Raw genomic sequence first — 15,526 nt, forward strand, 5'->3', positions numbered from 1 at the left:
CCAGCATTTGCCCAAGAGCAGTGAGTGGTTAGGTTAGATCTTCATCTCCCACAAAAATTCTATTTTATGTGCAGGGATCATGACATCAGGGAAGAAAGAGGGCAGGCAATCGATAGACAATCAAGATTGTGTTATATACAAGGTTCCATTTCAGGGGTCGGGGGGAATATTATCTAATCCTATCAGTTATGTTAAAAACAACTAGTTACATAATAAATACCTTATCTGTTACTTGTATTCAAACCATTGGTGATTATTTCTGTGCCTATTTGTAGTAACCTTTCAAACTGGTTGATTCATATTGACCGGTTATTTGAATGAATTTGATCAGTTTGTTGCTTATTCTAACTCAGTTATAAACCAGATAACATATGTATTGAAAGGTTTTGTACTGATAAAAAAAATTAGGGACATTTAAGAGAAAAGTACAGTTTTTGAACAATGCCAAAATGTACTTTGAACTATTATCTTCCAGGTAGGCAGGCCAAAAGTAATCATTAGGGCAGTGGGCACAGGTGGGAAGAAAAGCTGGAGAAGCCAGTTGTCCAGCTGGATCATTCTTAGATTGGGAGTAGGAAGGGACATGGTGAACTAGAGAAATGTTATTCCATCAGTTTTGAGGTACACATGCGGGATAGGAACAATGGACAAACAAGAGTATGGATCCTAGATCACATGGCACCCATGAAGACAGTACTTTAGGTGTCTCTCAATATCTTCTGCCTGAAGAGAAGAGGGAAAATAAAGCTCTAAGAAAGCCTTTGGATACCATGGGGGAGAAATAGCTCCCAGAACAAGGTCACATCCCCCACAAGTAAATTTACTTCAGTCACCAAAATTTCTACTTTATGACTGAATCAAGCCCTATATCAAAGGCCTAACCTATTGTTACAGTTAAACTTCATGAAACCTTCCTAGACTAGCTCATAACCCACATGTCAAAGTGACTTACCCCCAGAATGCTTGTGGGCAAAGGGTCTTTTTGAAGGAAACATGGAGACAATCCCAGCTTCTTAATGATGGAACACTATATTCTTTCTAATCTAATGTTGAAAGTTGAGTTATGAAGATCCATGAGTGCATTCTTTTCTACAATGAAAATTACCAGACACTAAAGATTTCTGTCTATTATCCTGTCCATAGCATGCTCCTAACTTCGAGAAAAAAAATCAAGTCATTATGGCGAGCACGAAGAAGCTGGTATTTAAAAATTGTTTTCCCATTTACACTTGATAAATCCTGACAGTTTAAATACAGTCAGAAACATCTTTTGTCATCACCTGAGTAGCATTTGTAAAAGTTCATCTTCACAGGGGCCTGGTAGAGGAAGGTTATTAGTAGATAGTTTTTTCTCTCCCAATCCAATTTTCTTGCTTTCTTTCCTATATAGCTGACAATCACTTTGATCTTAAAATCAAACAGAGAGGTCTTTTCATATGTCTCCTGTGGGGGGGAGAACAAGATATGAATTGGACAAAAAGCCCCTAAATAGCAATTGCATGCTGTGATAAAAGATGGCAAATTATCATCTGTATCTCAATGAATTGATCTTAATTGCTAAGTAGAATACAGAGAAATTAAAGTTGATGATATGTCTCCATGGATCTTTTTGGGCATAGTAAGATTCATAAGTCTGACATCTAAGCCAATAAGAAATATTGACTGGCAATGATTGTAGGCCCTTTAAATTAAACTGGTGAATTTGAGCTTTATAAAATGCGGGGGCTAGATCATACTCTACTTCCCACTATTATGCACCAGGAAGATGCTACTGATACCCTTACTATATGTAGCCTCCCTTGAAGCCAAGCAGAAGAGATATAGGAAGGAGAGAGTTGGTCCCAGATGCTTTTCACAATAAATGTTAACTGGCTAACTAGCAAATGCTGTGGCAGTAGGAGAAATCTATATGCCACTCTTTGCTTAATTCTGCCTTTATAAGTGCAGTTTATCTTAGAAATTGACTGCGTACATAAAAGAGGAAGAGAGAAAAACAATTTTCTGCTTAGAGCAAGCAGTCTGATGGTCCAGAAAGAGTACTAGATCTGTATCAGATGAGTAGGTTCCAATCCTCCCACTGCTACTTACCAATCTCTGTGGCACATGGAAATATACTTCATCTCCTTGCGTCCTCGATATCACCAGTAAAATGACACAATAGGCTAAGATGCTCTTCGAAGATCCTTTCCAACTCTAAATGATGGGACATCAGGCCTCCCCATTTCCTACCCTTGGGGCACACCAGAATACCCCAAATACTCTGTATTGCTGCATTGTTGAGAAGACAAACAGGCCTTTCAATGACTAATCTCTACTGAAGTCTAGTTGCCGAAAAAAACTTCAATCAAAAGAAAGGGAAAAAAAAGGACCAATAACTTTGTTTCTTTGCTTTCTTGGAATACCATTCTTCGTGCTCCATAAAAGCATCACCACACCTATGGTTGTGGCTGAAATGGGGTGAATGTTTTATGTGGAGCTACCTCTTGAATCTCCTTTAATGAGAGGAATGATACAATCTCAGCACTGAGGAGACCTGAAAGGTCATTTGGTTCAACATCTTTTTGATATATCTCCAGTGTCCATGACAAATGGCCATCTGTCTTCTACTTGAATATTTTATGTACTGAAATACTTGCTACTCATGAGATGGCCCATTCTATGTTAGGATACCTATTGATTGTTTTAGAAAATTCTACCTCATATTGAATAGAATCTGTCTCTTGGTGTCTTCCACTTGAGTTACACACACACACACACACACACACACACACACACACACACACACACACACACACTGAATCATTAAGAAATATTCTTTTTTCCTGCAGAGATCCATAGAATTAAGAACCTCTCTTCCACAAATAACCCTTCAAATATTCAAAGTCTTCTCCTCTCTTAAAGATCCTCAATTAGATTCTCCGCTAATCCTCATGTCATATAGTGTTAAGGATCCTCACAATACCATAGAAGACATGGGTTGTCTAGATGAGCTTCACTTTGACAGTCTCTCCTAAAATGTAGATCCCCAAACTGAACACAAGAACGATAGATTATCAGATAAGCATCCTATTACTGAATGTGAAAGCCAAGGTCCCTTAACTTATAATCCAATATAGGATAGTTTCACTGTCATGGTCTCCTTAGCATCTATTTCAGAGCTTAATATAGAGGGTTTTCTTTGGTGAGTTACTATGGTATCTATAATAATAACAACAAAATTATTATCATTATTGTTATCACCACTCTTAGACAAGGCTCTGCTAGCAGAAGTCAGAATTAAAGAATGAGAGGGGCTGAGACAAGGTCTCCAAAGAGTGTAAGGAGTGGGACCAGAGAATTATTCAAGCAGCAAGGAGAGACGTGAGCTCTGATGAGAGAAGAAGGGATGGGAAATGGGAACAAAAGGATCTACAGTTTAGAGAAGGATAAACAGCAGTAGCAGTAATTTCCAGAAAGGGATAAAAGGTGGAAACAGGGCCCTTGGAAAGGGTAAGGATTTCTGGTGGCAGTCTCCTGCTGTCACAAAGATGCAGGTAAGAGGTTCAGGGTGCTCAGTGAGCATCATGGAGGGTGCAAAAGGTACTAAGCAGTGCTACATCAGGGGCAAGAGAAAATACCTTTTAGTGGTAGACTCTATGTAAATGAGGAAGAGAGAGGCCCAACTCTTAGCCAGGGAACCTATCATATGAGTGGACATTCTTGACTGAAGCATGGGTAAACTCGGGGGCTGGGGCCATGTGTATCGTGTTATCACTGATCTGTCATCAGTGAAACAGACAATATCAGTTAAAACACCAAACTCCCTACAGGTCAGAAGATCCATAAAGCCATAAGCAAAGCATACATTGATCCTCAAAAGAAGTTAGACTCCTAATGAAGTCCTTCCTCCACTTCGGTCATTTACAAAATGTGACTTCCCACTTTACTTCCCGAGAACATAGGACTAAGAACACATGCAAAGGCATCAGTTTGCTGCTTACAAGAGGAAAACTGCTCCATTTAAAGTCTTCGGCCCTTTGAATTAATTCATGAATGCTGGCTTTATATTCTCATTATTCCTGGCTTTGTTAGTTGTGAGAAGTCCTTCATGTCAGACACTTACAGTCAAAGAATAGGGGCTGCTTAGCAATCAAATCCAGTTCCTCATATTCTTTTCTTTGATGTGGGAGACTGAGTTGTTAATGGAGTGAGGTGCCTCGTCCATCCTAAAGGGGGAGACAAACAGATTTCTCAAACCATTAATTGCCAATCATTTTCTGTCATTCTTGTTTTTTTTTTCCTTAAGGGGGTATGCCTTTGACATTTAATATCTGTACTAAACATAAATACAGACAATGTACAGTAGAATCCCTTTATAACTACACTGTGAGGGGATATCAGAGAGTGAGGGGTTTTTTTACAACTTGACCTACAATTTCTTTGGTATGACAACTCCTGAGAAGCAACTCCCTCTAACAGGGCTGCCCAGAAACATATACAATCTTAAGAGTTACCTGATGCACTAAAGGTTAGGTGATTGCCCCTAAGTCAAACAGACAGCAGGGGGATTTGAACCCAAGTCTTCTTGATTCTGAGGTCTATCTATTCTGTGTTCCCATCTATGCTATGCCTCTCAGGTTATATTAGGTTTTTTATTAAGGAATACTACCTGGGGCACCTAGGTGGTGCAGTAGAGAAAGCACCAGCCCGATGCAGGAGGACCCGAGTTCAAATCCAGCCTCAGACAATTGACACTTGTTAGCTGTGTGACCTTGGGCAAGTCACTTAACCCTCATTGCCCCTACCAAAAAAAAAAAAAAACAATACTACTTTATAAGTTGGGTTCTTCAAAACTCTCTTGTTAATCTCATTTAATGTCTGAGGACGTCTTAACTCATAGTACATTGGAGTCTACATAAGAATAATTCAGGTTCCGAGGGAGTTTTACTTTATAATTCCTCAAAACATAACACCGGAGGGTTCTTTATATGATGTCCATAGACGCCTCAAATGATCCTTGGGTAAATTTCAGGAGGGCCAGTGACCTTGATAGGAAAAAAAAAATGCTTCTTTATTTCACTAACTTCTAACTGATGTTTATTATTCCTTCAATGAATGATTTTTAAAAAAATACATTATTCTGGGGCAGCTAAGGTGGTGCAGTGGAGGACCTAAGTTGAAATCCGAAATCAGACACTTGACACTTACTAGCTGTGTAACCCTGGACAAGTCACTGAGACTCTCATTGCCCGCAAAAAAAAAAAAAAAGAACAAAACAACAAAACCCACCATGACACATAAAAGGTTAAGAATCCCTCCACATTGACTAGAAAGATGCTCTGAACGCTGCTGATTGTGACTCCACCTAGCCCTCAACTCTTAATTTTTCAAAGACAGACTCAGAGAATGTCAGAGGCAGAAAGAACCTTATAATCACCCAGTCCAACCCTCTTATTATGATATAGAACTGAAATCTGCAAGGGGTGAGAGGGAACAAGCATTTATTAAGTGCCTACTATGTGCCAGGCCACTGTTCTAAGTACTTAAGTGTTATTATTATCCCTGTTTACATTGAGGAAACTGAGGCAGACAAAGGTTAAGATGACTTGTTCAGGATGCAAACTAGTAAATGTCTGAGGGCAGATTTAAACTCGGGTCTTCCTGACTCCAAACCTACTTCTATCTACTATATCACCCAGCTGCCTCCTGGTCTGGAGGTGCGCAGTTGTGGAGAGAAGGGAGAAGTCTATGAATGCTTTTGCTCAGTTCCAAACCCCACCAACCAAGTCAGTCAAAAAACGGTTCAATTTCAGTAGGGAAAATAAATCAAATGGTCATTTGGTCTCATTTGGCCCAAACTGATGAATGGAATTAATGGTTCACTTTTCTAATTCTTGTTATCCTGTAGACCTAGCTGATGGTAAATTTCATTGTAACAATGAAGGGATAAACTTATAGAGGTACTCTGGAATATGTTAAAGAATGGAAGCACCTAGAATCTTGCCAGAGTTCCATTTTATCAATCAACAAGCATTTATTGGGGCAGCTAAGTGGTACAGTGGATAAAGCACCTGCCCTGGATTCAGGAGGACCTGAGTTCAAATCCAGCCTCTTGACACTTGACACTTACTAGCTGTGTGACCCTGGGCAAGTCACTTAACCCTCATTGCCCTGCAAAACAAAACAAAAACAAGACAAAACACAAAACCAAAACAAAACCCAAGCATTTATTAAGTGCCAACTATGTTCCAGGCACTGTACTAGGTGCCCAAGATACAAAAACAAAAAGTAAAACAATCCCTTCTCTGAAGAGTTTCCTTTCTGTCAAGAGAGACCACATGTATAGACAGATAAATATGAAATAAATACAAGGTGGTTAACTATCAAGTTTTGACTACCCAAATGACCATTTTATCATTCTATGATCCTGTGATGTATTGGGAAGTTATCAAGAAAGGTTGGAAGCATTCAAGTATTACTTCCAGGACCATTGTACCCTAGGGGATTTGAACTGGAGATGGAAGGATCCTTGGGAGCCTCTCATCCAAATCCCTTAATTTAACAGATAAAGGAGTCTCAGAGAGGTTAAGTGATTTGCCCACACTCACACTCCATGTCCAACACTGGATAGACCCAGGTAAGCATTTTCCTCAATGGAACCCTGACTAGTGAGATGGCAGTATCAAAGCAGTGAGTACCTGCAGGTGGGGGACCCTGAAAAGCAGAATATGCAAAAAAACAAGCTAGAAGTGACACAAAACATAAATGTACTTCCTCTCACGTGGCTGTATCATTGTTCCATCCACTCAGTCATAGGAAAGGGAAGACCAAGTAAGCATAAGCCATTTCCATACTCTTACCACCTCCTCCTCCTTGAATAAAAAAGGGATAATAAAGCTTATGTGGCAGCTAAGTTGACACAGTGGCTAGACTCATCTTCCTTAATTCAAATCTGCCCTCAGACACTTCCTAGCTGTATGACCCTGGACAAGTCACTTCACCCCGTTTGCCTCAGTTTCCTCATCTGTAAAATGAGCTGAAGAAGCAAATGGCAAACCACTCTAGTATCTTTACTAAGAAAACCCCAAATGGGGTCCCTAGGAGACAGACATGAGTGAAAAACCACCAAATCATGGCATTAAATTTATGACAAACAGATATAACATCTCCAAAAGATCACAGGGGCAGAATTAACAGTGGTTTGCATCATTTGATTTCGGGACTCAGTATAATAAATAGTTTTTTTCCTGACATAGTTTGCCCATATCTTGTATATTAGCTCCTCATCTCATGACCTCTACTACTATAAAAAGAGTAATGTAGTAACCGATTGTTCTGAAAGGTACCCAACTTTAGAACTGTAAATATTTTGGCAAAATTAGGGGGGAAAGGGAAGTGTGTTTTGTTATTTTGTGGGGAGGGGACTTGACAAACTTTGAGAAGAAATACAAAAACATACATATATATGTAATATATGTATGTATATCTGTGTGTGCATGTGCATATATTTATAAATATTAATATAAAACTTATTTGTCTACTCAAAGTTTATAGATCTTGTCACTTTATTAGTTTGCAAATATAAATATGCAATATGCAAAACTTGGTTTGCTCATGAAATTATTATTTGGTGTATTTTAAGATGTGAAGGTCCCTCAAGGATGGGGAGGCAGGGGATTAGACATACTGAGACAAGTAGTTGGAGGTTTGGTTTGGCTGTGGGGTTTTTTCATTTGGACTAAGTGAGAACTAAAAAATCCTCAGGAAAACCTCTCCTCTAGTTGTTCTTGTCTTTTTTTCTAGGCCTTTACATTTCTAACAGCCTCAGGTCCAAGTCAGACATTCTTAAATGAGCTTGATTGTTATTGAATTAAAGAAAAATTCAGGAAGGGAAACAGAAATTGTTAAGGAGGGGGACAGATTGAATCACAGGAAAGATTAAAAGCACATAATGTTGACTTTTGGATAAACCAATGACTAAGGGATTGGGCTGTAGGCAGATAATAATAGTCTCTCCAAATATTCAAAGGATGTAAACACCAACGAGGGATCGGAATTGCCAAAGATATGATGGGAGTAATGGAATGAAATTGAGCAGAAGATCATTTAGGCTGAATATCAGGAAAAGTTTGCTAATGGTGAGAGCTATTAAACTGTGGAATAGTCTCTCCCAAGGGAAGTGGTAGAAGCCCCATACTTGAATCATTAAACTAGAAGGGACAAAGTACTAGAAAATAGATGGTTGGCGATGATTCTGTACAAGACCCCTAGGATAGTATAGTGTATATCTCTATAGCTATATATAAATGCATAATGATATAATCATTTAATCCTCATTCTAATTTATGTAATTTTCTGATTCCTTCTTTAATGAGTACTGGCTTCCTTTACCCTTCCATTTCTTTCCTTGGAGATGCTATTTTTTTCCACATACACACACACACACACACACACAAATCAGGTTGTAGAGAAATTGAACTGGAAGAGATGTGAATATCTACGAGTTCTATCAACTAATTGCGTGGACTATGAACAAATTGTTTTCACTCTCTAGACTCAGTTTCCTCATCTTTAAAATGACAGACTTTGGGTCATATCACCCTCCAAGATCTCTTCCAGCTTGGAGGGTATCTGATACTGGGTAGAACTCCTATGAAACTGCTTTTTGAAGAACTAAAACAGTCTGTTTCAATATTAGGTTTACATGATCAGTGACTTCCAGAGGAGGTGGAGAGATGTCATTCCATAAAACTGGTGCTATTTACCTTTATGGGGAAATATAATAAATTGACAGTGTAGAGTTCCTAAATGCCTAGGATCAAAGCTCATAGAGATTCTCTTTAACTCAGGCTGCCCATTTCAGGGAATGGAAAGTGAATGAAGTGGTTCATCAAAATTCTATAATGATCATTTTTATCAAACAGAAGGCACTGAGAAATTCAATAGGGTACTTTTTTTCATAGAAATTGGAACCATAAACCTGGTTCTCCTAGCACAGATGATGACAAAAAAGCCATGTGCCTTTGATCTGGCTCCATTCTTTATTTTTTTATCCATCATTCTAGAATTATTAGCTTTTTAAGGGACCTTACAGATCACCTAGTCATATCTCCCTCATTGTAGAGATAAGAAAACTGAGGTCCAAACGAGATCAAGTAATCCACCCAATATTTTACTCCAAATATAGAGATCTTCCTCTTACCCCTGGTTTTGTTCAGTCCTGTCCCTCATTTATTGTGACTGGAGATAGATAAGATAGGATAGGATAGACAAAATAGATTATATGCATGCATGCATGTGTGCATACATACATACATATATACATACATAGAGAACAAGAAACGAATGAGAACCATAGGATAGGCAGGTAAACATTAAATATTCCCTTATTTATTGTACTTTTTCACAGAAGTAATTCTGAATAAGGGAATCACCCATCCCTTTGGTGTCTAAATGCTGTTTCTTACATCAAAAAAAACCCTATCCATGATAGCTAGCATTTATAGAGTGTTATGATTTGTAAAGTGCTTTAAATATTTTATTTCATTTTATCCTCACAACAATCTTATAAAGTAGGTGCTATCATTATTCCTCTGGCCAAGAAAGAAACTGAGACTAAGAAAGACTTGCTGAGGGCCATAGACCTCATCCTGTAGCAGATTCAAACTCAGGTGCTCCTGCATCCAAGTCCAGGTCCTACCCACTATACCATCTAGTCGTCCTTACAGAGTTCGGCACATAATAGGTACTGATGAATGCTTGCTGAAACTCAGGATATTGACAGTTATTAGTGACTGGACAGAACATTTAGGAGATGTTTCCTAAAAGCTTCGTTTAGGTACAGAACCTGGAGAGGAAAAGGAGAGCCTACACAGCAGAAATAGAACAAGATAGAAAAAGGACCAGATTCTAAAACTGCCTTCCATGACAACCACTTCAAAAGACTTACGTAGTTAAACTCTTCTTAAACCAACATGAACGGTTTTTTTCTATAATTAAGTTTCATAACTTTTAAAGTTCCTGAAAAACGGAAGTTGATATTACTGGAGCAACTTATACCAAAACATCTCATTCTCTTCTGCACCTCAAGTAGGTGTTTAGTGGGATGCATCCAAAAACTAACCATAAAAATATAGGGGTGCCCCCTATTTCTTATTGTGTCAAGATAATGGAACTCAGGGGTTCACCTGAAGATTGATCTGGGCTGATTGAGTTGGGGAAGAGCGACTGGCCATACTAGATTGCAAGCATGTCTGACATGTACCTTAAGGGGTACTTAATGAATTTGAATGACACTAGCCAATCAGCTTGAGAAAACTCCTATTTCTGGGAGGGGAGCATGAAGCAGATGCTTTGGCTGCAAGAGATCAGCATGGTGGCAGTTGACTTAAGAAATGGGAGCTTAGGAAGTTTAGGATTAACAGGTTATAGGAAATCTTTTCTCAATCTTTCTCTTTCTTTTACTATCTTTCAATAAACCCCTTAAAAACCTAAACTTGTTTATCAGTGATTTTAGTCAGTTTCGCCCAAAAAAAACAGGGGGGACAGATTAGAACCCACATTTAGAAATTTAAATTACACATTATAGTTCTAGATTTGGGAAATAAATCTGGCTTCACTTTATCCATATTTTTCATACTTTTTAACACCTTGGGCATTAACTTGTCTTTAACCTTGTCTGGGATGTTTCTATAGCTAGATTCAATTATATATCAATTTGCAGAACCCTAAACCTGTGATTATATCAGTATTTAGAATACCCGGAAACTCCTTCCACTCATTCATGCTCTTTTCTTTGGCAAAAAATAATTTATGTGTTGGGGCAGCTAGGTGGTGTAGTGGATAGAGCACTGACCCCTGGAGTCAGGAAGGACCTGAGTTCAAATCTAGCCTCATACACTTGATACTTACTAGCTGTGTGACCCTGGGCAAGTCACTTAACCCCCCATTGCCCTGCAAAAAACAAAAACAAAACAATTTATGTGATTACACCATATTGGTAAGAACATAAACTGTACCTCAAACCCAAATCCGATTTCTGTGAGCCTATCACTAATATAATTTTTCACTACATACCTAAACATATCCACTTTTGTGGGTGATTGACATGTGTGTGTTCAACCTTTAAAAGAGATCTCATTTCAGGGATACAGTTTTTACTGGATCAAGTATTGTATAACTGCTATACAATTTTATTTATTTGGGGGTGGGGGGCAATGAGGGTTAAGTGACTTGTCCAGCATCACACAGCTAGTAAATGTCAAGTGTCTGAGACTGGATTTGAACTCAGGTCATCCTGAATCCAGGGCCAGTGCTTTTCTCCACTATGCCACCCAGCTGCCCCCTCTGCTGTACAATTAAAGTCTGCTTTACCATTTTCATAGAGTGCTGCAATTATCTCATTCTTACTAGTATGTCCTGCTGAAGCAGTAATATGAAGTTGCTGGCAGAGACTGTGTCTACTTAAATCATTGCTATTCAATCTTGATTTCAAGGGAATTCATCCTTGGAAATGTTTAAAGAATTGGCAAAGAATGAGGAAGAATGGAAAGCTTTTCAATTTTTGAACTTTAAAATAGGGGTATTTAACCTTTTCTGGCTGCCTAGTAAAACCTCTGGAACCCTCCTCAGAATAATAATAATAATAATAATAATAATAATAATAATAATAACAATTAGAAAGGCTAAACTTTTGAAAATCAAGATACATTTTTCTCATCCAAGTTCACAGACACCCTCCCCTCCCCTCAACCTCCAGCCAATTAAGAACTGCTATTTTAGAGGAACTTTGCAAGCCTTGGCTGATCAATCCATTTCTCTCTGTGTGTGCTTTGACTTTTTATCTATCTCCTGTTCCTTCATCTCAATGAAAAACAAATCCCCTTTCTGTGAGGAACACCACAGAACTAGGCCCTCCAAATGCCCCTTGTATCAAACACCACTGCATTGACCTAATATTGCTTTTAAAATTTCTAAGCTTCCATTTACTTTCATTCTCTGTCAGGAGGGAACAACAATACCATTCACTGTGCTCAAACTCCTTGTTCTTACTCATGCAGAAGGTCTCATTTTTCAAACTTACACAAACCATCCTTATTCATCAAAGGCTATTTAGCAGACAACTCAACTGCATATTATTTATATAATCAATTATGTGCCTCATTTTGGTCCGTTATACTCAGAGTGATATACTAGTCAGATCGAAGAAACATTTAGTCTTCCTTTAAAGGAAATCTACTATCGCTATTAGTATAGTAAGGGATAAAGACTTCGTCCCATGATTTCAATGCTATAAGGGAAATATTGGGTGAGGAAACTCCTGTCGTTCAGGTCAATGCCTCCCTCCACCTAATGTCTTAGAGAAATGCCTAGAACCCCAAGAAGTTAAGGACTTGCCCAGGGTCACACAGCTAGCAATTTGTCAGAGATGGGACTTGAACCCAGGTTTTGTTCATTTCAATGTCAGTTCTCTAGCCACTATGCCACATACTAACTCTAATTCTCTGTTATCTAGCACATTTAAATATTCTAATTAGCAGAGCACCATCATGCATACTTTAATATTTTGAAGCAATCATGATTGTATCAGACTGGGCAGTGACATAGAATTTCATCACTCTATTTATGAGTTCTTAAACTGTGATTCCAATCCAGGATTCCCCATAAATACATCATAAGGATTCAACCAATGCACTGGAATTCAAGCAGTAGTTTATTTATAGGACTTGTTCAGTTACATTCTTTCCTGTTATGCTCTTCCTTTAGAAGCTGAAGGCTACCAATAGACTACTTGAGCCTCCCATCTATTGTCCTCATTTTGCTAAAAGGTTAGCTAGTCATATCAGATCCTCAGTATGGACCTGGAGAAGGAGAGGGCACCATCATTTAGGTTAGCCCTCTGTTTAGAGGGGTGTGATAATGATGCCAAGAAAGGTCACATAAGATGCAAAGGAGAGAAGAAAAGCTAGGTGCTTTCCACTCCCAATCTAACAGATTCTTTCCATGCTGGCTGCCCCTCTTCTGATCACACATATCCTCAACAAGGTCTTTCATGACACTTTTAGCACATAAAATATTGGTACTTTGTGTACCATATATGGATCATCAGTGTCACTACACTTTGATGAAAATATTTTAGTCCATTTGATGCTTTAGGCATTTCCTGACCCTCCATTTTATCAGGAATTTCATTACAAACACCAGTTACAATGATAATATAAATATGTGCTGTGATCTGGTTAATAGAATCCCAGCTGATAGACATTTTGTTTATATACTTGTCTGTGGATGTTATTCATTAACAATTAAGACTACTCCATGAATCACAGAATTGGTGGGAGGCAGTGGTCCCATTCCTTCTTCCTCAAAAGTGTTGAAAGCTTTGGTGAAGTGACAGTTTATATATTTCTATTTTTTTCTGTTCATGGCACCATCATTCTCCCATAAACTTAGGCTAAAAAAATTAAGTTATTTTTGAATCCTCCCTTCATGCTCACCCTCTATTTCTAAGTCACCAAATCCACTGAAATCCACTGATTCCCTCAATTCCTTTATTTCATCCTTTCCTGCCAACCCATCTCTGTCAACACCACATAATTCAGGTCACATCATCCCACACTATAATATTGGCTGAACTAGAAACCCTTCCCTTGAATCTACTCTCCCTCTTTCTCAATCTCTCCTACATTCAACTACAAAATTGATTTTGCTGAAACATCATTTCATCATGTCTCTCAAGAGCCATCAGCTGCTCCCCAAGTAATTGCCCAAACTCCTCAGGCTGACTTTCAAGTGCCAACACAATGGTACAAAAGAAAGAAGTTGGATGAAGAATAAATGGATCAGGGGCCAACTAGGTGGCACAGTGGATAAAGCACCTGGCCCTGGATTCAGGAGGACCTGAGTTCAAATCCGGGCCTCAGACACTTTGACACTTACTAGTTGTGTGACCTGGGCAAGTCACTTAACCCTCATTGCCCCACTAAAAAAAAAAATCAATGGATCAGGGTTTAAATCCTGGATCTGCTGATTATTAATTGTGTGACTTGAGTAAATCACCACTGCTTTGGACTTTAATTTCTTCCTCTGTTAAGTGGGGGAGTTAGATGAGTTCAAAAGTCTCTTCCAGGTTTACATCTATGATCTTATCTAACCTTTTATCCTATTGTAACTTTACTGAAACTCTCTGATCCACTCAAATTAGTCAATTTACCAATTTCCTAAACATACCTTATAGTTTCCTACCCTCCATGCCTTTTTTCATGCCTTTCCTTCAACCTAGAATACCTTCTTGCCAACTCCAGCTCTATCACCTTGGACAATCCCTCGATCTCCACTGGTTTGTCCCATGTAAAATATTCCTAGCTGTAGCTCTCACAAATACATGGCTACTTCTTTCCCAATTTAAAAGGCACTAATATTAAATTTAAATATTGATGATGTTTTCAAGAAAGATAGTCCCATTACTCTCAATTCCTAACCTCACTGTAACCCATTTTCTGCAAAATTCTTTCAAGGAGAAAATATCTCCCTCATTAACTGTTTCTGAACAATCAGCATTTTTGTTTGATTCAACTGCCCTTTGCAGCAATGCTATGGCTCCCCAGTCCCTCAGACAAGAGATAATAGGTAAGCAGCTCTGACTTCCCCCTCAGACCCTACATAATCAGGCTTGGTTTGAAATGATTATCAGTTCAGCCTACTGAACCCTTCCTATCTGAAGGACCACAGGCTCCACGTGGCTGGTAGGAAATAAAACTTTGTCAAGGAGATGTCTGAATTAAAAAACAATTGAATATAAATTTGGTCAAAATGCTGAACTGTTGGTTTTTTTAAAAAAGAACCAAGCTGTGTTTATACCTATCTCTAAAGCCTCACGTTTAGCTCTATTTAAGAAAATAAAAGGTTTAAGGGAGTTGAGAAAGAGAGGAGGTGATTTGAGTTCTATTTATTTTGTTTTGCTTTTAAAACAAAATTAACAACTAAAAGTGTTCAGGAGGGGGGCACAAATTAAGTTGTCCAGATCAATCTCTGGCCCCTATCCCATGTTCAGTAATTTCTTTGGCCCTCAGTTTCTTTGTTAGTAAAGGGAGGTAAGAGTGGGGAATAGAGCCAATAATTAATTTCCATTAAGCAAATATTCTAAATTGGCACATTGTTTACAGGACTGTGCCAGGTTCAGGGAATATAGCAACAAAAACATCAATAGTCCTGTATTCAAGGAGTTTCCATTCTACTAGGGATAGGAGTTGTGGGGCAGGGTAGAATATAAGCAGGTAATCAAGAAAGGAGGGAGCTAGGACCAGTCCTGAAGAGGTGGTCCCTGAACTGAGCCTAAAGGAGAGGCTGAAATAAGACAGATTGCATCACTGAGCATGAGACATGGTGTGGGCCAACTAGCAGAGGCAGGAAGGAGAAGGAATGTCAAATTCAAGGAATAATAAGTAAGGCAGTTGATGATCCCTAAAACTTCTTTTCAGCTCTGACATCCATTAATCTATGATATCAGTCACATTCTAAGAGGAAGGAAGGGAGGGAGGAAGAAAGG

The 15,526-nt window shown here is 38.6% G+C and overlaps 1 protein-coding gene across 1 annotated transcript in view; it reads left to right on the forward strand.

Annotated features, from left to right (window-relative positions):
* Positions 1-15,526, forward strand: part of ADARB2 (adenosine deaminase RNA specific B2 (inactive)) — a 682,058-nt gene that overhangs the window by 599,321 nt on the left and 67,211 nt on the right.

Source organism: Dromiciops gliroides, chromosome 5 (genome assembly GCF_019393635.1).
Source record: "Dromiciops gliroides isolate mDroGli1 chromosome 5, mDroGli1.pri, whole genome shotgun sequence".
Classification (NCBI taxonomy): Eukaryota; Metazoa; Chordata; class Mammalia; order Microbiotheria; family Microbiotheriidae; genus Dromiciops; species Dromiciops gliroides.